This window comes from Lontra canadensis, unplaced genomic scaffold (genome assembly GCF_010015895.1).
Source record: "Lontra canadensis isolate GAN:19392208 unplaced genomic scaffold, GSC_riverotter_1.0 scaffold29, whole genome shotgun sequence".
NCBI lineage: Eukaryota > Metazoa > Chordata > Mammalia > Carnivora > Mustelidae > Lontra > Lontra canadensis.
In genome coordinates, this window is record NW_022631023.1 from 19426851 (window position 1) to 19449079 (window position 22229).

The window sequence follows — 22229 nt, forward strand, 5'->3', positions numbered from 1 at the left end:
TATATATACTGATGGATCTGGGCAAAGTAAATTGTAAAGATTCTGGAAAGGATTTGCCATTCTGGATGCCATTAGAAATCTTTTTGATTCATGGGACAAGTTCAAAATATTAACATAAACAGGAGTTTGGAAGAAGTTGATTGCAATCTTTATGGATGACTTTGAGGGGTTCAATGATTTAGTAGAAACAGTAGCTGCAAATGTGGTGGAATTAGCAAGAGAACTAAGATTAGAAGTGAAGTCTGAAGATAGGACTGAATTGCTACAACCTCATAATAAAACTTGAATAGATGAGGAGTTTCTTCTTATGGATCTACAAAGAAAGTGGTTTCTTGAGATGGAATCTGCTCCTGGTGAAGATGCTGTGAAGATTGTTGGAATGATAGCAAAAGTCCTAAAATCTTACGTAAATTTAGATGATAAAGCAGTGGCAAGTTTTGAGAGCATTGACTTCAATTTTGAAAGGCGTTCTCCTGTGGATAAAATGACATCAAGCAGGATTGAGTACTATAGAGATATTGTACATGGAAGGAAGAATTAATTGATAACCAAAAACTTCAATGTTATTTTAAGAATTGCCACAACCACCACAACCTACAGCACACCCACCTTGGTCAGCAGCCATCAACATCAAGACAAGACCTCCACCCACAAAGAGTTTATGACTCACTGAAAGATGGGTATTTTTTTTAAGAAATAGTGTTTTTAAATTAAGGCGTTAGCATTATTTTTTTAGACATAATGTCATTGCATACTTAATACACTACAGTATTTTATAAATATGACTTTTATATGCACTGGGAAACTAAAACATTAATTTGACTTGTTTTATTGCAGTATTCACTTTTTTGTCATGGTCAGGAACATTTTTGAGGCATGCCTGTGTTTTGATCCATTGGTTCCCTATTTTATTTCATTGTCAATGACGGCAATAGATTTTTTTTTTTTATAATTGCCATGAGTATTACTTTAGCTTTAATCTTCCAAATATATTTTGATCCAGTTTGACAAATATCATTATTTGGAATTACTGGGTTTACACATTTAGTCTCGTAGTTGCTATTTTGCCATTATCAACTCTTCCTGTTCATAAACATAGTGTTTCCTTTGTTTTAGCTGGAAGGCTTTTATTGCATAAGAGTAAAATAGTCTGATCTTTTCTATAAATAGATCATTTGAATTTCTGGTCCCAATAGTCTAACTCATCTTCATTTTGTCACTACAGTGCTACAGCTTACACTGAGGGCTCTGGTTCCAAGGACGAATGGGAATGGAGCATGTATACTACAACTCTGAGTGAGACACTTCACTTTAATTGATCTGACTAGTAAGTTGTCCTGCCTACCTTTATTTCTGTGGTTAAAAGAATAAAACCCATTCTGCTTGTTTTGTCTTTACTTTCAAGGTCTTATTGAACTGAACCAATTCTCTCTTTAATTTACTAATTTAAGTCTTAATTTAGCTAGCTAACTTTAATGTTTTTCTCTCATCAGATGCAAAAGAACTCCCGCTTAATCAATACTCCCCTCAATAGTAACCTTTCAATAACATTCTGGTAGGATTGCTTTAGCTCCCTTTTAATACGACTTATTTTGGAAAATAATCTTATCCTGTAATTTAAACCAAAGAATATGAGATCAAATGCAGAGATGGGACAAAGAAATGACAGGAAATGTGGGTAACACACTGCTGTTTTTTTTTCTTTTTTTTTTTTAAATCAATTTCTCCTTACATAAATTCCAATTAAGCCAGGTTTCTAACTTTTCAGATCTCACTTATTAGTGGTGTAAGTTAATGACCTTGCTTGGTTAGTTTAGTTGTGCTGAAAAGGTAGTTTAAGACATCTTACATGTAACGACTTGTCATACAGGACTCCTATTTTCAGTACAGTTTGTAAAAAGTAGGTCAAACAAACACTGTTCCTCTATGGTTTAGCAAGGGACTACTTAGAGTCTTCCTTATATTACTTTTCCAGAACTCTATAGAGTTTTGATATCCTACCTCAATTCCAGAGTTTAGCCTTCTACAGTGAATTGTTCTGATAAGGTTCAATGCCACTAAAGTTGAGAATTTTTCTTGAGAGTAAAACATGTCAAAATTCATTTTGTTTTCTAGTGTGCCTCTTTCATTTTCAATATGAAATCAAAACAATGCTATCTCCTCTAGGGAAAAGGAATGACATAAATTGATAACATATTCTTTGAAAAATGTTGAAGAAAAAGAAGAGGCATCTTTTCTGTGACCATTCTAAGTTTCGTTCTTAGAAGTCTGAGTCAATAAACTATAATGAATCTGTTAAACAGATCTGTTAACCCTTTGGGCGAAGATACAATGCACTTACATAATGTTAGTAAAAGATATACCTCACATAAAAAACAAAAAAAGAATGTGCTTCTACTTTCTTCTACATATTAGTAGATTGGTTGATAGTCATAAGCATAATCATTCAGTTATTTCAAATAATAAATATTCTACTCAATAATGATGTAGAGAAATCCTCTGCATTTATATAGTATTGCTCATTTCTTGGGTAGGATTCATTTTCACTAAGTAGGCAGACTGCAAAAGTAAAAAGAAGAAAGTGTACATATGATTTTGAAATTACTATGTACATGGTCAGAGCTTAGACACTGCAACATTTTCTCCAAAAGAAGAAATCTAACTCTTTTGTATTAGGAACATGACTAAGTATGGTGGATCAGTCAAGGTTCAATAAGATATTTGACCTAAGTCAATTGTGGGAGCCAGTTCAGCAGTGTCTTTAAAGAAGTTGTCTTCCTGTTGGATTGATGCTAACACTTGAAAACCACAGGACAAGCAGTTGGGTTAGGCAGAGAGATGTATGGCTGGCAAGAACAAGTTGGAACCTACATGCATGAGCTACAGCCCCTAGAGACTGACTGAAACATCTGTCAATTCTCATTGCAGATGAGGATGAGGTCCTTCAGGATTGAGGTCCCTGAAAAACCCAGGCCCTTTATCATGGAGCCAACACCCACACAACCACACACACATACACACACACACACACACACACACACAGAGCCCAGCATTTGGAAGAGCTGGGAAAAAAAAATCCAATACTTAAATACTTAGTAGTTAATGATAAAATGTGATCAGTCTGTATATATTTTAGCATGTTTTTCCCAACTAAACTGAATGGCCATAAATCATATTTGCCATTAGAAAAAGTTACCTAATGATAGATTTGATAGGATTGTTTACATCACTGTCCTCCTACCTTCCAATTGGAGAACGTCTCACTTATTTTATTCTCTAATTTTTGTAAGCTCTACTGATATGCAAAATAGGTTAACATATTAGTATTCCATCCCTGTAGCACTGTAACTTTGAACTTAGTTTTTCATCATTTATCAGGAACAAAAGAAGGCATGAAAGCAGAAATAAGACAACATGTTTTTTCCTTAGATATTGGTTTTCACATTCATTGTTTGCTTTTCAGTTCAATGGAGTGTTTTTCTTTTTAATGGCTCAATTCACTGTTGTTTCAAAAGACAATCTATAAAAGATGTGAGGATGTTTTGTTATTTTTTTGCCATCAAAAATTGACGTAAAAGGCTAAAGTATAGTTTCTATAATATGTATTATGATTTGTCTTGTCTACTTCTTGGTTTCATAAACTATTGGCATTAAGACTTAAGATTATTTAAAAGTATTTGCTCAGAATGTATATAGTAGAAATAGTGGAAGTTGGGAAAATGTTTTACATGTGAATAAAAGACCAAAAGTAGTACACATTTCCCTTACTATCTGAAGTAATATTCCAATGAAAACTTTCATAAGCCAAAATAGTGTAAAGTGGAAAGGCAATTACCATTAATTTATATGGAAATTATTTTTAGCATTTCCAGACCCAAAAATAAACTCTCTCAAGCTTTTGTGGTACCTTAGGACCTATTTTGCTAAAACTGGTCATTAAGCAGTGAAGAGATTCTCAGCAAAAGTAGAAATAAGGTGAATATTAAAGCCCAAAATATCTTCTAGAATGACTAATGTTAAAGTGAACAAAGATTTGCAGCAAATGAAACTCTCATATACTGCTAGGAGTATAAAATTTTATAACTCTGGAAAACATCTTGTCAGTTTCTTAAATAATTTAAATATACTCTTCCCATGTGACCCAATCGTTTCAATCCTAGATACTTATCCAAAAGAAATGAAAACATACAAGGACATGTACATGATTATTTACAATAGCAAACTTCACAATAATCAAAAACTAGAAATAACCCAAATGTCTATTGACAGATAAATGGATGAATCAAATGTTATAGGTCTTTCAGTGAAATATTCTCAGCAACAAAAGGAAACAAATTACTTATAAACATAAAAACATGGATGAATTTCAAAATTATAGTGAATAAAAACAGGAAGGAATGAAATAGTGCATACAAAATTCAAATTAATCCATAGGGACCAAAAGTAAGGCAGACATTTCTGAGTCCAAGGGTGGAGGGAGAGATGTATTGTAAAACATCATGAGGAATTTGTGTGTATAGAGGGGTAGGTGATGGAAATGTACTGAATCTTGAATCTGCAATCCAGGTGATTACAGACGTTTGTAACATGGCCACAATTCATTGAATTGCACAGTTGAAATGGATGAAGTTTATTGTACATAAAATATTCCTCAATTAAATCAATGAAAAATCAGTATGACAGCTAAACTGAATGAGTGATGTAATTTTGGTAACTGTCCACAGTCCTAGTCTTATTTTAACAAGATTCATAAATATTGGATTGACCTATTAAGAGGTATGGTAGTACTTAGCAAGAATCAGCAGAATTGCAAGTTTTATTTAAATTTCAAAGATTGCTTAATGCTGAATTGACTAAAAAGAAACACTTAAATAGAAACGGAATTTATTTAAATCATCCACTTCTCAGTGTTCCAAAGGTCTTGGGAATTTTGTGGAAAAAAAAAAGAGGAAAATTGCTAAAATCTTATATGTGCACATAGAGATAATTTATGCTTTTAAAACAAAGTGGCTCTGTTGTTACTATTTGTTAATTTATTTTTTATATAGCAATTATGTTTTCCTGTTCTTTCTTCCCATTATACTTCTGCAATCTCCAAAGTATCTGTTGGAGATTTACTATGTGACCAATAATAAATTACTTGCCATCATGGAATTAGAAGATAGAGACCTATTTTCTACTCTCAAGAATATCACTATAAAATTTAAGTTAAGTATGCTCTGAACTTTGAATGGTATTATAATTTCTAAGATTATTGAAATATTTCAGTCATTTAAACCCATGATAATAAAAAGATAAATAAATAAATAAATGCAGTTTTCAAAAGGAAAGTGCCTAATAATCTTTGAATTTTGAAATCCTACATATATCAAATGTTTTAATAAGAAAAGGGGATTTCAGAATGTCTACCTATTCTAAAATAGTCAGGAACAATAAGACCTTAAATAAAACTGATAGTAGGAAGAAAATAAAAGCAAAGGGCTTAAAACAATTTCATTTTGTTGTATCAATTATTAATATCTTGGAAGACATGCCATATTAAAAAAGGAAATACACTAAAATGAGTATCCTCAACTACATTAACTCCATATTCTCCAATGGGAAAAAAGTCTGAAATATTAAAAGAATATTTTAATAGTTTCCTGGAGTTGCCATAAGAAGAAACACAAACCGGGTAGCTTATATGACAGAAATGTGTGGCTTCACAATTCTGAAGGCTAAAGATTAGGAGACCAAAATCAAAGTGTGGGCAGGGTTGATTCCTTCTGAGGACTGTAGGGAGAATGTATTCCATGCCTTTCCTGGTTTCTGGTAGCTTCAAGAGTTTCTTAACTTGTAGATGCTTCTCTGTGTCTTCACATTATCTTCCCTCTTTACATCTCTCTCTCTGTCCCAAATTTCTCCTTTTTATAAGGACACCAGTCTTCTTGGATCAGGGCCAACTTTAATGACTTTGTCTTAACTTGATCAGGTACAAAGATCTTAATTCCAAATAAGATCACATTCACAGGTACAGGGGGTTAGAATTTCATGATCTTTGGTGTTTTGAGTATCACTGCAAAATAATTCAAGATCTGTTCAGGAAAGAAGATAATATGAGATTATTTAGCACCATTAGGATATTGTTTTCTCTAGCCAAATTAGATTACATTCTCAGGTTTTAAAATAGGATTTGCAATTGCAGTCTCTGGAATGTGGGAAATCTGTTCAAAACTACGTAGGAATGTATTGGTCCCGGAGAAAGAATAGAACAAAGGAATTTCCTTATATCAAATATCAATTCCCTGGATATTGACTTGGATATTAAGAAAAAAAAGAGGAGGAAGTAGAGGAGGAGAAAGAAGGAAGCAGAGTAAGATGAGGAGAAAGAAGAGGAGGAAGAAGGAAAAGGAGGAGAAGAACGAGGAGGAGGAAGAGAAAGAGGAGAGAAGATAAAGAAGAGAAGGAGGAGAAGGAGAAGCAGCAGCAGCAGTGATTGCTAAGATACATCAGTTTTATTGAGCGTAAATGTATTTTTGGTTACATATAGTTACTAAATGGTTAACTAATAAAATATACTCCTCTGTATATTTTAACTGCCAAAAACATTTCACATTGTTTGTTGCGATAAAAATAGGTAAAAGTGGGTTAAAAGATGGGAGATTTTTGTGTATTTTATCAAGTAAATAATTCCTAAACATTGACTAAAAGAATATAGATTTGGACTATTTATTTAGACCACATCTGAGATATGAATCCACAATTGTCCTAGTTCTAAAGTTTGGAAATGAGATAGGATAGAGGAATATCCTAAAAGACAGTAGAATCAAATTTAAAATGAATAAACACCTCAATTGATTAAAGCAGTAAACCCAAAGAAGATTTATTAATGGGATATAAAAAAGGCAAAAATCTTTGGTGTGAACAATGTGTTAAAACATTATGAAAATACTTTACAACTTTACTATACTTGAATAAAATATCAGTAGAAATAATAAAACAATAATGTCATCAGTTAAGTAAAATTTCATTATTCTATTTTAGTCTTTATTTTCTACAGTTTGACTATGTTTTCCATTTTTTGACATCAAACTCACAAATATTTTGCAAAACAGAATGATAGATAAATATAAATTTTAAAGAAATTGGTGGTGTATAATATGGACTGCTTCAAATATTTGAACACATATTATTTGGAATATGATGGGAACTTGATCTGTATAATTTCAGAGGTGAGAATTAGAACCAATTAGATTTTATTGTTAAACAATTCTGCTTATTATAAGGAATATTTACCTAGTCCTGATAAAAATTTCACTGTTCAAATATGAAATGGGCATTTACATTCTTCTTTGCCATGACCTCTGTTTTCTTCGAAGAACACTTACCCTATTCCAAACAAGCCACTTCAATGGAAGCATCCAAAGATCTGTAGACTTTTTAAGGGGAAGCCAGAATAATTTTTCCTAGTCTTTTAAATTATACTTCTTGGTTATGTTACAAAAAAGACTTGGTAAACAATAAAATTCAATGAGTCTGTGCTTGTAATGATGTTTACAATAATCTCTGAGGTTTACAAAAAACAGTCTTTCCATTTCTTTTTTCCTTCTTTTCTTATTCAAAGCAAGAATGTTTTTACTGCAACTTGTATTTTAGGTGAGTGATACATCAGCTTCCTTCAGTGTGTTTGCAGAACTGAGGAAATAAAAATCTTAAATTGGTAATTCACTCTTCATAATAGTTAGGGTAAGGTCCTCTGTTCATTGTAATGAGTTACAATCGAATAGTCTGCTTGGGCTTACATCAGTAATAATGGAAACACATAACTGGAGATATAGCATCTAGGAAGAATCCCGAGGCCAGACCTGAGGCCCTCAGGGAAAAGCACTGTAGTAGGCTAACGTTAATCTCAGATTGGGGAGTTGGTTTGATAAATTCAACAAAATTCAAATTCTAATCCCTGGCTATAGGATTGAGCAGCTCATAGAAGGTGAATCAGACACTCGCAGGTAAATATCTAACAACCAAGCACAGTGGAGACTAATATCAAAACGAATGCTCCGTATTCATTTAAAATGAAATTGATTAACTATTATCCTGAATTGACTATGAGCCCTTTGGCCAATGAATTCTCTTTGGGGCTAGGACATGTGAGGATAAAAATTACAATTAATGGACTAATAAGGATATGACTCAAATGGAGAGAGTGATTTCTATGATTTAGTTTTCTGATGGCAGTGTCATTTACTTGCTCAGTCCCAGAATAAGCTGGTAGCTCAATATCAGGAGAAACCCCCTGTCAGATTCAAGCACAATCAGGTTTAGGAAAAAAAAAAAAAAATCTTACCATTCCCTATGGTTAAGTGACTTGACCAGTGGTACACAAATAGTTAATTATGGGGACACAAGGTTCAGACACTAATTAAATGAGTTTATAGGGACAATAGATTCTGGGGTCTTTTTTTTTTTTTTTTTTTTTACAAAATGAGTCTTTGGTGAGTTTAGAGGTAAAATTTATGCATGAAGGAGTAATGAATCTGAAAACACTTTATCATTTTGTAATAAAATTTAATTCATGAACATTTCATTCATTATTAAGTTCAGCAAGTGGATCTGCAAATAAAGCACTCTTAATTTCCAGCTTAGCTGCCATTCTGCATTTTTAAGAAATCTTTAACAAAACTAACATATGACTTGATATATCTTTAATTTTTTTCTGAGAATGGTTATTGCCTTTAAAATATACTAAAAATAGAAAATGCACAAAGTAAACTATGAAATAAAGTTTTCTTTATTAATTTCTAGGATCATGATTAATGGGAGACATATTACTTGCAAGTGGGCAAAAATGGTTCTTAGATGTGGTGAAAATATATTTTTTAATAAATCAAATATATACAATACATAAACAGAGGTATAGAATGTGTGTCATTAAAATGTCAAGAGAATGAGTTAGAAAAATAATTCTTAAAAGGCAACTTGGAAGGATAATAATGAAAAACATCTGAAGAAACATTTATAGAAATAGTTTACTGAAACATTCTTTATATACTAAAACAAATCAGATGAATATTTGAAAGTTAGGTGGAAGGAGTTATTGACAGTCTTTCAAGAAGAAGATTCCTTAAAGATAACCTTAATCTCATGCAGAAATCATCTTTTGATTCCTTTTTCTTTTTCACCCCCACTATCTTTCATTTTATTTGATATTTTCCCTTTACTCAGATGTTCATTTGAAATCTTCATGGTCCATAGTTATTTCAAAACACGTTCTTGGGGCGCCTGGGTGGCTCAGCGGGTTAAGCCGCTGCCTCCGGCTCAGGTCATGATCTCAGAGTCCTGGGATCGAGCCCCGCATCGGGCTTTCTGCTCAGCAGGGAGCCTGCTTCCTCCTCTCTCTCTGCCTGCTTGTGATCTCTCTCTGTCAAATAAATAAATAAAATCTTTAAAAAACAAAAAACAAAAAAAAAAAAAAACACGTTCTTCACATGACTCAACTTTTGTTAGTGATCCTGTGTTCTAGCACTGTGAGCTACGGCTCAGAAATTCATATCATGTTCATCACCATCTTGGGAGTTTTTTGTTTTTCTTTGCTTTGTGTTTATATCTTCCCATTTTTTCAAAAAAGAAAATATCACCTTTGTCTTATGGCATTAAGTACCTGAAATTTATAAGGAGTATAATCAAGAAAAATCCCATTCACACAAGGAGAATAAAAAGAAAATAATGCATGTAGGATCCTGGCCTATGGATAGCATGGATAAACATTCCATGAAGGCTGCATGTCCTCTGATTACTGAAGTATCTACTTGACAGTAGGACACTAGAGAGCATCTCCTTTCCCCATTATCACTGATTTCAATTGGATCTATAGTATCATGCAATTGATGGAAATACATAAAGGACATAATACCATTTATTTTTCTGCTCAAGTATCTTCACCTCAGAGAAGTGTTCACTAACTATAATAGTAACCCCTAATTAACTACCCTTATAATGCTTTGTTACTTTAAAGCTTACCACTACCTGATATGTTTAAGTGTTCATTTATTCATAAGTTGCCTTCACATTCTAGATGGTATGTTCAAGGAGAACATATTTTCAGATGTATTCAATATATGATACTTGGGACCTATCACAAAGAGGATGACAGTAATTATGTATGGAATGAAAGCAATGTTAAATAAAAACATATGATTACTTCTAAAAAAGTGTCTCAGTAAAACTTATATGACATACAGATTTCAAATTATGTGCTCTAAAAATAAATATGTTGATTTTTAGCAAGAGATATTATCATAATATAATCAGTATTAATAAATGTCACCTAGATATTATATCTAAATTTCAACTACAAAATCCTATTAGTGTTTTACAAAGTTTCAATGTCTAATATAAGAGCACTATTTCCCATCTAGGAAAATACAGTCCATAATAATTGAATACAAATTACTAAAATTATTGACATTTATTAACATTTTCAAATAGCATGGTGTTTTGTGATACAGCCTATTATCAATTTCTGGAAATTTATAACATTGAGCTATCCATATTTTAGCATGAAATAATACAACATATTGAAATGTAGGCAAATTTGAATTTAAATATTTAAATTGTGATGAGAGATGTTAAAAATTGAAATAGAGAAAACTTTTCTGCTCAGAAAGCAATTTCTTTGGTGAAGATGCAATTATGTGAGACCACTTCAATAGTTTCCTTGTCAGTAAAAAGTGGATTTGAATTAATGAAGCTCAGAATTGTGATTGACACATTCTGGGTCAGATGTTCATTCTGCACTACGTTTGCTTTATGTATTGGTTATAAGAGGCTAAAAAGAAGCAAAGCTTAATCACTTGCAGATTGTCAGGAAGTGTACATGAAGGTGTGTTTTTGTAATGACCTGAATCCATTCAGAATCTTCCTACAACCTGAAATTTTCCACAGAGTGTTAGGAAGAGGCTGTATTAAGGACCTGTTATCAGTTTCCCCGCAGCCAACTAGTCCACTGAAATCTGCATGCTAGTCTGTCCTGCCCCTCTGCCCCTTCCTAAAGATACCTGAACTCCTGAGGATCCTCAAAGTCACTTTGGAGAATTCACATTGCCATGATCTGCTCAGGGAAAATAAGAATCTTATAATATCACAGATGTGCAACAAACATTTAGAAAGGAAAAAATTCAACAGGCAAATAACTTATAAAAAACACAAAAACAAACTTTGATCCAACAAAAGTACTCAAACAGTCATGCACCTTTTCTCAGATTTATCTAACAGAAATATTACTGTTGCTATCTGTGATAGACTAATGCACAGATCACCAATATCTATTGCTCCTTTGCAGGAAAAGGTTTTATCCTCTACATCAATAAAATTAGACTCGACAATATGATTTGTTTGGTCTGATGACATGGGAAAGGAAGTAATATATGTCACTTAGAAGTCACAGAACCAGCATGCTTCCTCTTTCTTTCTCCTGTGAAGGCTAAGGATGGTCCCGCTGTTGACTGCAACTTCAGCTTGAATCCTGGAATGAAAATACTGTACAAGAAAACCACAGTAGTGGTTTTTCATGGTGGACATGTAGCAGGAGAAAAACACAACCCTTGTTTGATGTAAACCCCAGGGATTTGAGAGTTATCATTCCAGCATACCTAACCCATCCTGATCCAGAATGGATCAATGGTCTATAGTGGGATTTAAACTATGGAGGAAAGTAATTGCTTCTTATGTTTGTTGATGGCAATTTTGAATTGTAATAACATCTAAAAATACTACTCTGAAAGTATTTCTAAGAAGATACATAAACAGTGACTCATTATTTGCCTGTTTGAAACAGTAGGATGTGGGACTGCCAGAAAGATGGTGGAATATGAGCCCCTTGACTTCCCCTCATCCCGTGGATGTAAGCAGTAAGTGGCCACGTGTGGATCACCTCTCTCTGGGGGAAATCTAGACACTGAGAGTTTCCTACACATCAGACAACTAAAAACTACTCATGTCTAAATAGATAGGAAATTTACCCAGCTAAGGAAACCACCACCAAAAAAAAAAAAAAAAAAAAAAAAAAAAAAAAAAAGGCAACCTATGGAATAGTAGACAATATTTGCAAATCATCTATCTGATAATGGGTTAATATCCAGAAATATATATAAAAAAATCTTACAACTCAACTGCAAAACCAACTATCCAAACAAAAAAAAATCTGATTTTAAAATGGGCAGAAGCACTGAATAAACTTTTATTTTTTCCTCGAAAAGACAACAATTGACAACAGGCACAAGAAAAAATTGTTCAACATCACTAATAGCAGCCAGTTACCCACCCAAGGCAAATATTCTGAAATATTAACTCTAATAAATGGAATTAAATTGAAATTACTTTCAGGTACTTTTGAGGATTAAATCCAAATTCTTTAAGTTTATGACTTCATCAGAAAATTGTTACAAAGATAAAATTTCTGAATTTTATAAATCTAAAACCTAGATTACTTAACACTTTATTGTGAGTATACTTATCTATAATCTGAGCTTTTACCAAACTTAATGATACCATAGTCATACATTCAAGGAGGTTTACATTTTGTTTTGTTCTACCATATGTAAAGCTATTTGAGATTTCTCTGCTTTTTAATAAAGAAAATATGAAAAATTTAGAAGTTAGAATGTCAGAATTGCATACCAGTTATGAATAGTACAAAACAAAGATTGGAAATAATTTTCTTCATGTTTTTGAGTTTCATCAACACTAATTCAGTTCCTATGGCAGGCAGGGTGAATTTTATAGGTCTCATATACCATAAAAAATTGTTAGACTTTTTGCTATGCCACTAAATGTCTGTGAAAATCCAAATGAATCTTTATTTTATGTCAGCCTGCTTCATCAAATGAATAAAAATTGTTATGACAATCATAAAAAAAAGATGAATGCATTTGTCAATTTGTAAGTTACTTAGAATTGTTGTCCTTCAGAATTCAGAATTGTATATTAAAGGAAATAGGATCATTTTTTTAAAACACCACTTAATTTACTAATGGTTCCTTGAGAGACAAGGTTCTATATAATTAAGGCTATAACCTCTAGAGCAAAAAACATAGATTCAAATCTCAAGTCTGAAAGTTAACTCTGTTAGCATTGAATAAAAGACATAATCTTTCTTTCTCTGGTTTGTTCAATTTTGAAATTGTAAGGATAATATTAGTCTTTATTTAAATTGAGGGTTATTTTGAGATTATATGAGCTAATTTATATAAAGGAGTCCGGAAAAGGGCAGCTGATACCTGGCATGCACTCAGTGAAAAATGTTGGCCTTTATTCAAATTAAAGGTTATTTTGAGATTGTATGAGCTATTTTGGGTTAAAGGACCTAGAAAAAGGGCAGCTGATTGCTGGCTTGCATTCAGTGAATATAGACAGTCTTTGCTTGCTGCTGTTGGTTGTTTTCTTGTCTTGTTTTGTTTGATTTGGTTCCAGTCATTTTTGGAGTTAATCAATATAGTACAGCATTGTTCTTTTTCAGCCTACATGGACATTTTTATTTTTTAGCTGTGTCTTTCTGAACATATTTCTATCTATTATGAGTCCCTGGCCTGAGAAAACACCATCAATTACAACAGATTTTTTTATTTTTTATTTTTGAAATTTTAGTGATATAATAGCATGTCATAATGTGTATATACAATGTTTTTTAGTTATCATATATAATGTATTATACATATATATGTGTATGTATACACAAACACAGGGAGAGAGAGGCTATTCTGTTCAGTTTCATAGAGTTTTTTTTCTTTTGTTTTTATTCCAATACTTTTTTCTTTTAATTGTTGTAAATTTGCAAAAGATGGATAAATAATACGTATTTTCTAAATATATATTTTTTTAAATGTTTAATTTATTTATTTCTCAGGGAGAGAGACAGCAAGAGAGCACAAGCAGGGGGAGTCACAGACAGAAGGGGAAGCAGTCTCCCTGCTGAGCAAGGACCACCCCCACCCAAAGCTGGACTCGATCCCAGGAGCCTGAGATCATGACCTGAGGTGAAGGCAGACACTTAACTGAGCCACCCAGGCTTCCCTAAATACAGTTTTCTTATGAATTCTTACTATGTGTTATTTCAGGTACAACATTTGCATTATATGTGGACTTCCTTTGAAATTTAATTTTCTTGACATATGAGCCAATATTCAGTAATTAATATCATCATTTTGAATGGCCACCACTACATTTAAAAAAAATGCTACAGAAAATCAACACATTGAACATTTGATTTTATACAGCCAATTAGTTAGATTATTATACTGGAAATTTGTAATAATATGTAGGTTATGTAGGTTATAACCTCAAATCTACTTTTTCAGGACAACTATTATGAACATAACTGCCAGATCACTAGAGAAGGGCAGAAATTGAGAGGCCATCCTCAAGATTTCTTAAATCTCTGTTTTCCTTGGTTTCCAGAGATTTCTGAGACTGTTCTCTAGAGAGAGACAGAGACAGAGAAAAGGATGTGGCTCACCTTAGCTTCAATTAAAATAGATTAAAATTGTTTTAAAACGTTGAGTTTTCATATATACTTTTAGAAAAATAATTATATATTATATATATGTATACATACATATATATATATATATATTATTGAAGTAATTAACAAAGATTTGGTAATATGCTTTGATATCCTTCAAGTTACAGGAGTTTCTAGCATCAATGTTTTACTTGAAGAACTTACTTATTAGTGTGTGTGTGTGTGTGTGTGTGTGTGTGGTATCTTTTATTTTTTTCTTGATTTTGGTACTTTGTGTTCACTCTCTCTTTCTCTCGTCCACACCCCGTACTGTCCAGGCTCTGTGTGTCTTTCTAGGGATCTGTTAATTTTATTGATCTATTCAAAGAAAGAACTCCCTGTTCTTTGATTTGTATTTATGGTTTTCTGTCTTTAATTACATTGGTTCCTGCCTTTATCTTTATTATTTCCTTTCTTTGCTTTCCTTGGGTTTATTTTGCTTCTGTTTTTCTGGATTCTTAAGGAAAGATTTAAGTAATGGCTTTGAGACTTTTCCTCTTTTCTTTTTCTTTCTTTCTTTCTTTCTATCTTTCTTTCTTTTCTTTCTTTCTTTTTTTTTAATTGAAGTATAGTTGACATACAATGTTACATTAGTTTCAGGTGCACAACACAGTTACAACAAGTCTATATGTTATGCTATGTTCACCGCAAAGGCAGCTACTATTTGTAACCATACACAGCTATTATAATACCATTGACTATATTCCCTGCGCTGTTCCATTTATCCTTCATCAAGCTTTTAAATAGTGACAATTGCTTAATTACTGGGCAGCAATATATCATAGTTTAGGACACAAGATTTGAAGCCAGATATGGTGCATTTGAAATATACACTACACCACCTACTAGGAGACTAACAAAGGGAAAGATACTTAACCATTCAATGGCCCAGCTCTTTCACTTTGAGTGAGAGCAATAGTATTCCATATGCAATTATATTGAGATTTGTGTAGCATAATCCACGTGATGTGCTTAGAAGAGTCTAACATGTAAATTGCTTTTGGCAAATGTTAGCTAGTAATATTATAATTCATTGTCATAATAGACAAAAATTGAATATATATGCAAATTTAGACAATGGTTTTCTATAGAATGTAAAAGGCCGTGCTAAATTTTAAATGCTATAAAATATAAAATTTACAGTTCAGGATTATATTCTAGTCCATGGTAACTTTCATGAGTGTTTTTGCTAGTCTGTAATAAACAATCAGAATGATTCACTGAGAAGTAAGGGTGTGATCTTTGTGGTTCCAGAAGGAAAATATAGCTATTCCAAGTTGATTTACAAACAATCATCTTCCACCTACGACCTCTTTCCTTAAATAGATAAATTTAACAGTTTAACAGTGTTACTAGCACTGTTCTCACTCAATGAGCATTTCTGAATTAGTTGGAGAGGAAGGAAATGCTCAGCCACTAACAGAGTAAAACTCTTTCATAAATTAACCTGTAATCTTGTGAGAGACATCCCATGCACAAAGTGCAAGTAATCAGTGCTTCTGGATTTACTTGAGGATATTCAACCTAAATGATACTGGAGAATATCAAAAATACATTTTAAATATCATACTTAAAATTTTGACTGCATATTAAAAACTAGAAAACTTTACAAAAGGCTTAATACTTAATACTTATTTTTCCTATTACTCTCAAAACAAGGATCCAAGAGAATAGTATAAAAACAATACAACCCAGGGTGCCTGGGTGGCTCAGTGGGTTAAGCCTCTGCCTTCAGCCCAGGTCATGATCTCAGGGTCCTGGGATCGAACCCTGCATCCGGATCTCTGCTCAGTGGGGAGCCTGCTTCTACCTCTCTTTCTATCTGCCTCTCTGCCTGCTTGTGATCTCTGTCTGTTGAATAAATAAATAAAATATTTAAAAAACAAACAAACAATACAACCTTATTCACGTTTATTCCATTTTAAAACTAGGGTTTAAGGATTATCATACTTCCTATAAATTTCACGTGGTCCATTATTGCTATTCCTAAAATTGCATTGCTAACATTTGCATTTCAAGATTAAGGCATAGGTTTTGTAACCATCAACCATCAACCATCTTTAGTATGATCCGTGACTCTGATACATATATAAGACACTTAAACCTCAGAAAATTGACACTATACATTGTATGAGATAAACTATTCCTGAGCAATTTGGAAGTAAATGTATATCTGTTCCACTTTAGGAAAACACTGTCCATTTCTTTCTAATTCATATTGAATTGCAACGACTGCTCAATTAAAATACAAACAAAATCATATGAAGAAACATTCAGATAGAACAATTGATGATAAAAAATCATTAACATATTCAGCATATATCAGAGTGTTTTTTTTTTTTCTTTTTAATAACAACATCTGATCAGTTGCCAAATTCAGTGAATTATAGTAAGAATAGCTATTGTGCTTTTTGGATTTATAACCATGCTGTGCAAAGAGCTTTGCATACAATGTCACAATGAATTCTCACAAGAATTTGAGAAATACTGCTATTATCTTCAATTTACCAATGCAAATTGACAATTACAGAGATTAAACACTTTGGCTAAAGTACAAAAATCATTACATGATGAGGATGGTGTTTGAAACCTGATCTACCTTAGTTCAGAGTCTCTGCTCTTCTCCAGTATATAACACTGTCTGTAAACCCTTAAATCTTGGAATCCTTGATTTCCAAACCCTCTTCCTGTTCCCTAGCTCAGACAAGCATCATGTCTTCCCACCCCCACCCAGTTACTGCAAGCACCTTCTCATTGATCTGTTACCTCCACAACATAAATCTAATCAAGTTATTCACTACTCTATTTCTTAAAACACGTCCAAGCAAAAAACTTGATTACTGGGCCTCTGCTTCCCTTTGTAGTCGGCCCTCAAAACTTCCTCGTTTATGGGTAGTACCCTAATTTTACTTTTTTTCTTTTAATTCATTGAAAATGCCAAGTTATTTCTTGGCTTGATACCAATGCCTGCAACCCTCTTCACTGACTGCTTTTCTTAGATGATACTGATGAGGGAGCAGAAGGCTGGCTGAGGACAAAGCAAAAGTTGGCACCTTACACCCCCTCTCCCCCTCACCTCGGTGACATGTGTGACATCCTTCAGGCACCCCTGGCTGCCCTAAAAGGAAAACAAATAGTTAACTTGTAGAGATCACAACCCTGCAAGACTGGAGTCTCCCTTGGCCTACAAATGTCCTAGTGACTTATTTGTGGAGCATAACAAATAACATGGAGGACATGGGGAGATGGAGAGGAGAAGGGAGTTGAGGGAAATTGGAAGGGGAGGTGAACCATGAGAGACTATGGACTCTGAAAAACAACCTGAGGGTTTTGAAGGGGCAGGGGTGGGGGTGGGAGGTTGGGGGAGCCAGGTGTTGGTTATTAAGGAGGGCACATATTGCATGGAGCAGTGGGTGTGGTGCAAAAACAATGAATACTGTTATGCTGAAAATAAATTAAAAACAAACAAACAAACAAAAAAACCAAAACCAAAACCAAAACCAAATGTCCTAGTGATTAACAACAAAGAAACTGTCTTATCAAGAGCCTAAGTTCCAGAGATAAACAACTCAGTTCCTAAAGCCCTAACACCATGCTCCCCTCCATAAAACTGAAGGAGGCTGAGATGAAAGGAAATATAAATAAAGTTAAATTTCTTCTAAACCTAAAGATCATTGACAAGGACGCTTGATAGGAGGAATATGACATTCCACCAGGAAACTCCCAACTGTCTTCATGTTTGTCCCTCATTAGAGGGAAAAACAGCCTTGGCTTGGCAATAACCAGGCATCCAGTATCCTGACAGTCTTCTTTACCCTGATAGTCCTTCTAAACACCCCTTTTGTCCTCACCTACCCAACTCCTGTGCATATAATCAGCCACTCCTCAGGATATCGGGGCAGCAGTTCTTTCTGCCCATGGGTCCTGTCCCCGTGATTTAATAAACCACCATTTTGCACCAAAGATGTCTCAAGAATTCTTTCTTGGTCATCGGCTCCGGACCTCACCCCACCGAACCTCACCTATGTTCTAGAACTTCATCAATACTATATGTTTATATCTTTACTCAAACATCACATCTTATTCAAAAAATGGTCTTACCTGCAAAATCCTGCTTAGGTATCTGCCCTACAAATGCAACCAGGTCATACACTAGCTTCCTTGATTTGAAAAGCCAATGTATTAGTGAAGAGAATTTGAATATTTCTGAGGGACAATTACTACTGGTAATCTAGATTTCTCCATCTTTCCCCTGTATTCTATCTTTTCTCTGTTCAGGAACTGAACACTAACAATACAACCAGTTTCTCTGTAGTCATTAGGCTTGTCTTATAATAACTTTTGTTCAGTGTAACTCAAATTCACACACCCCTGGACTCCACTGAATTTTTAAGTGAATAATTAAACCTAAATATGCATTTTTTTAAAAAGCAAGTTCTTAATTGATGCATCATTATGGAACGATTTGTCTCCAATCCGCCTGATGTTCAAATATGACATTTTAACACACCACATTTCGTACATGTTTACAAGACATTAGATGTATGTAAGGGGTAAAATAATTTAATGTTATCTTCCCTTATCTTTTAATGTACCACCTACCCCAGTCCCTGGGTGTTGCCCTTTGAGGCAGCTCTACAGTCCTGTTGGTCTTCACAGGGCATGATAGGTAAGCAAGCTATTGTCTAAAAATATATTATCTGGTTTTTTTTTTTTTTTTTTTTTTTTTTATCAGGTCCTGATAATTTTCACTGGGAAGGCTCCCATGTCCAGAGTCCAGCCAGATTTAATGTCCCTCAAATAAATAATAATATATAGCTCAAGGTATTAGTACTAAGACTGGCACCAAGAGACATGTCTGATGCTTGGTTTCTTAATGTCAGAGATAGATAAAATTCAGGAATTAACCAGTATGTTCTTTGAAAGTAATACAAGGAAATGAAGAGAAATCAACAACTTTTTCATGACTTTTTAGAAATCTCATATAGCATGCAATCATGCAATCATAGATGGTATTGAATGGTATTTTGACCATGGACACCAAGATAATGTAATCACAACCTCACCATTGTATGCTTTCCCATGATGCCTTCAATGCATACCATCAGGCAAAGGTATAGCAAATAATTGCCACCAGACCAAACCAGATACCAGCCAAGCACACCCAGTTAATGCTACATGGAACAGAAAAATCACCTAGCCAAGACCTTTAGAATTCCTGATTTATGAAATCATGAGATATAATAAAATTATTGCTGGTTTAAACCATTTAAAACAAAACAAAACAAAACAAAACAAAACAAAAACAAGCAAAAACCAAAAAACTAGCCCTACTTGGTGCTGCAATTCCTACTGTGCCTTATAAAAATGGTGAAATTTACCCACGTAATGTTAAAGGGCACAAGGGATCATTCTCTCCTCATTGCCTATGTGAGTTTGAGCAACCCCTAGTTAAGAATTGGGGCCTTATCTGTACCCCAACGTTCATAGCAGCAGTGGCCACGGTCACCAAACTGTGGAAAGAACCAAGATGCCCTTCAATGGATGAATGGATAAGGAAGATGTGGTCCGTATACACTATGGAGTATTATGCCTCCATCAGAAAGGATGAATACCCAACTTTTGTATCAACATGGACGGGACTGGAAGAGATTAAGCTGAGTGAAATAAGTCAAGCAGAGAGAGTCAATTATCATATGGTTTCACTTATTTGTGGAGCATAAGAAATAACACGGAGGACATGGGGAGATGGAGAGGAGAAGGGAGTTAGGGGAAACTGGAAGGGGAGGTGAACCATGAGAGACTATGGACTCTGAAAAGCAATCTGAGGGTTTTGAAGGGTTGGGGTGGGAAGGTGGGTGAGCCTGGTGGTGAGTATTATGGAGGGCATGTACTGTATGGAGCACTGGGTGTGGTGCATAAACAATGAATTCTGGTACACTGAAAAGAGATTTAAAAAATAAAAAATTAAAAAAAAAAAAAAGATTTGGGACCTTATGGTGAATAGGTGTTAGAAAGCAACCATTAACTGAAAATTTGGAGTGTATTATATTTCTTATAAGAATGGTTCCAATTTTTGTTAATAAATTAATTTTCCAGTAATAAAATTAATCTACACATGGATAAGAGACACTCAATTGTATCAGGTTAGAAACCTATGATTGTGAAACAATATTCCAATGGACAAATACATTTTCTAGAAAATATATAAAAAATCAGCTAAAAATTACACATAGTGACTTAAGCAAATATTAAATGAGTTTTCTGACACAAACTTTAATAGTTTGATATGTTTTAGAATAATGATATTTGGGTCATTTTCAAGCCAGTATAATAATTAAAAAAGTCAAATATAAATGACAATCTTATTTGCCCTTGGCATAATACAAAACAATGAAATATAGAAAAAAAAAGTGGTTATTTCAGTAATGTTAAAAATTAGATTGTATCTATTACACTTTATAGATTTGTTCAAAAATGTGAGTTCTTCATTTTTTTTAAAGACTTTATTTATTTATTCAACGGAAAGAGAGAGCAGGGGGAGTAGGAGGGGGAGAAGCAGGCTCCCATTGAGCAGGGAGCCTGATGTAGAGTTCAATTCCAGGACCCTGGCATCATGACCTGAGCCAAAGGCAGACGCTTAATTGACTGAGCCAACCAGGTGCCCCAGTATGGGTTCTTTAAACAAGTGCTTCTTTTGAATCCACCAGATTATGATGAATTATAGATATTAAATCACTGAGACTTTAATTTTATTATATACTGAAAGAAACATATTAGGTGATTAAATTCCAGAAATATATAACATTATTTTTATAAATATTTTACAACCCTAAATGATATTTTAGTTACTCATTTTTTCTTTCTGACAAGCATAATCATTTATTCCAAAAATATTTATATTAAAAAGATGAATGCTATTATTTGCAAAATGATATTTTCAATGCCAAACCTCACATCACATAAGCATAAGTTAAAAACGTTTTTTTTTTTAATTATTTAACTCAACTTAATGATTATTTTGAGCCCCTGTTTATCTGGAGGAGGAAAATGTAATCTTAAGCATCTTTAGTTAAACTCAACCATCCCAAGAAGATTTTCCTTCTCTTTTCATCGCCGGAGTTGAATTGTAGAGTCTTATCATTGTGGAAGAGGTGACTGCTTGTACAAATTGCCTACACTATTGAGTTCTGCTAGCATTCCATCTGTTTCTTGGGGAATATGGTATCTTCACATTTGCAAGATTAGCATCATGACTTGACTTATGAATAGGGTTGAGGGTAAGATGAAGTGACTCAGTCAACTAAGGCATAACATTTAAGGGACACTCACAGGCTACAGTCATTCAAGTGCCAACTCTGACTTAAGTATATACCTATAGCATGCTAACTTGAAGCTTCCCATTTTCAAAATAATAAAAAAAAAATCTTTCCTCTCTCTTATTCAACTTTTGATTGATTTAAGGGCAGAGGTGAATTCTACCACTTTACTCTTCCTTTTCCACATAAGCTAAAATTTGATGACTCCTTCCCCAAAAGTAATTTCTAGTATATTGCATTCTTACCTTTTTAGTTTTAATATCATTTGTAAACTCACTACCTCATGCAGAAAAATGTTAGAACAAGAATTTCTGGCCTCATAAACAAAACCCATGATTGAATTGCTTAAAACTAGTGGTTTAGAGAAAAAGATG